Raw genomic sequence first — 3,189 nt, 5'->3', positions numbered from 1 at the left:
GAAGCATCCCAAAAGAAATAGGCACCTCTTACTAAGCTTGTCAATCTTGGTCTTTCCACCAATGAACTCCAACGTAAGCTGCCTAAAACACTCTCAAATCTAAGTCAACTTGAGATGCTTGACTTCTCTTGCAATTCACTAAGGGGTACTATTTTTTTTAGTTTTGGTCAATTAAAGAATTTAATCTAATTTTCTCTTAATTCAAACTAAATTGAAGATCCTATACTAATAGAAATAGATAATTTGAGTCATCTAGAAATATTATTTTTTTCAGATAATTTATTCATTAGTCAAATTCTTTTTACTTTTTGGATTGATAAAAAATTGACTGAATTCTCTCTTAATACAAATCAAATTTAAACCATTTAAAAATATTGTCTCTTTCTAATAATTTACTCACTGGTTTAATTCCTTCTAGTTTTGGCATGCAATTGAAGAATTTGACCCAACTAATTCTTGATTCAAACCAACTTCATGGCTCCAACCATTAGAACTTGAAAACTTAAGTTGTTTAACAATATTATTGTCTCTCTTAAAAAATTCACTCATTGGTTCAATCCCTTTTTTTTTCTCTAGATTGGAGCATTGATCAATCTTAACCTCAATTCAAATAAAATTAAAGGTTTCATACCAGAAAAGATAAAAAATTTAAGTCGTCTAGAGAGATTATCTCTATATAAAAATTCGCTCTCTAGTATAATTCCTTCCACTTTGAGTCAATTAGAGAATTTGACTCAACACTTTCTTCATTCAAATAGAATTGAAGGTCCTATACCAACAAAATTATGCAATCTAATGCATTTGAAAATATTAAATCTCTCAAATAATTTACTCACAGGTCCAATCCCTTCTGAAATAGGATGTTTATCTTCTTTGCAAGTATTGCACATAGAAAACAACCTAATAAATGGTTCAATACCACCACAACTTTTTCAATTGGATAAAATGTCTTCTTTGGACCTCTCATCAAATAAATTGAGTGGCTCACTACCATCAAGTATTGCCAAAGCCATAAGCCTCTCATACATAGACCTCTCTCACAACCACTTGAAAGGTCCTGTACAAACTCTTTTCCCTTATTGTGCTCTTAATGCAACAATTGATTTAAACCACAACATGCTAAATGGAAGCATTACTTTCAAAATTGGTTGTGCTACCAATGTTGACCTTACCCATAATTTTTTCAGTGGTGAGCTTCCATATATTGATGGATTAGCTTCAAAGCTAGAGAGTTTGGATCTTAGTTACAATAATTTTACAGGAAAATTAAACAAGGAACTTGCTGCTCTAAGGTTCATTAACCTTTCATATAATTCCTTTGACTTTTCACAAGATCATCATGACAAGCTCCTAGATTATTGTTCTTTCCGAAAAGACTCATTGATTGGATGTGGCTCTCTAAATTTGTCATCATGCCACTCTGTCCAACAAAGAAAGTCACCATCATCAAACAAAGCAAAGCACACAATTGTAATTGCTCTTTCCATCATTGGATTCATTCTCTTACTATTTCTTGCCACCTTGTGTTTTACAAAACATGTGGCTAAGACAAAAGTTGAAAGAGTTTCTACAAAGAATGGAGACTTATTCTCTATATGGAACTATGATGGGAAAATTGCATTTGAGGACATAATTGATGCAACACAAGACTTTGATAATAGATACTGCATTGGAACTGGTGCATATGGTAGTGTTTACCAAGCAAATTTGCCAAGTGGTAGAACTGTTGCATTGAAGAAACTTCATCAAAAAGAATCTCAGAACCCTTCATTTGACAAGAGTTTCCGCAATGAGTTTATGATGTTATCGCGAATCCGGCATTGAAACATTGTCAAGCTTTATGCCTATTGTCTTCACAATAGGTACATGTTTTTTATCTATGAATACAAGGAAAGAGGAAGCTTATTTTGTGTGTTGAGCAATGATGTGGAAGCTAAGGATTTGAATTAGAGGAAGAGGATGAATATCATTAAAGGAATAGCAAATGCTTTGTGTTACATGCATCATGATTGTTAGCCACCAATTGTTCATAGAGATGTAACATGTAACAATGTTTTGTTGGACTCAAACTTGGAGGCTTTTGTTTCGGATTTTGGCACTGCTACACTTCTTGATCCTGATTCTTCAAATCAAACATTGCTAGTCGGTACACGCGGTTATATTGCCCCAGGTACAGTTTTTAGAAAATAAACATTTAATTTGGTCTTTGAAATTGCACGTGTGAACTTAACCGAACAATATGAATTCTAATGTGTTTAGTTTGCGTTTTCATTTTCTGTTTTCGTTTTTAACCTCTTGGCCTTTTGTAGAGCTTGCCTACACTCTTGAGTGTGACCGAAAAATGAGACCTTTATAGTTTTGGAGTGGTGCTCTTGTATTCAAAACATGTTGAAGGATCTCTTGGACTCTCGCCTTCGTCTTCCTATGCTTCAAAGAGATGCAAAAGAGATAGTTTTAGTGGCAACAATAGCATTGGCATGATTGAATTCCAATCCAAAGTTGAGACCATCAATGCAAGAAGTGGTTCAAGAGCTCTCTGATTCCAAACTACCACTGTCTTTTGAAATTTCAATTCACCAATTGATGAATCACAACAAGAGCCTCAAAAACCTACCAATAAAGTAATAAGAATTAAACTTAACTATGGATCAATTTCCTAATAAAGGAAAAGATCCTCAAAAAATTGGCGTATGCCACTCTATGCAATGTGCACACGGTATTCTTTAGTAAAAGGCGAAAGAATAGTTCGCTTTGTGCACAGTGCGTGGCTGCGTGCTCCAAGAACGATGTATTTAGTGGATTTTATACTGGCTGTCATGTCCAAAACATGGGTAATGTCTCCGATGTAGGACTCCAAATGACAAAGATATTTACTTGTTCATGGTTGTACATGTTATCTTGAACTGGATTTTTGTGACATAAAATGTCCCACCCTGGCTTTCTACAATTAGAAGTAGAACTTCAATGCTTCTTCCAGAACATCAACATTGTGCACCGTTTTGAAACTGAAACACTACATTCAAGATTCAGAGAAATGGCCAATCATCTGAAAATTTTTTCAGTGTTGAAATTTAACATGTCGTATATCAATAGGCTGCAATTGTATGTGAACTGAAGATAGAATACCAGTCACTACTTTCTTGTGTAAATTGAAGCTCTATTGTATCCAATTAGTGTAAAGTGCAAACC

General features: G+C 34.2%; 1 pseudogene; it reads left to right on the top strand.

Annotated features, from left to right (window-relative positions):
* LOC107627807 lies at positions 946 to 2,983 on the top strand (annotated as a pseudogene).

Source organism: Arachis ipaensis, chromosome B02, assembly GCF_000816755.2.
Source record: "Arachis ipaensis cultivar K30076 chromosome B02, Araip1.1, whole genome shotgun sequence".
NCBI classification, from domain to species: domain Eukaryota; kingdom Viridiplantae; phylum Streptophyta; class Magnoliopsida; order Fabales; family Fabaceae; genus Arachis; species Arachis ipaensis.
Note: the sequence above shows the minus strand (reverse complement) of the source record. Positions and strands in the feature narration are given on the sequence as shown.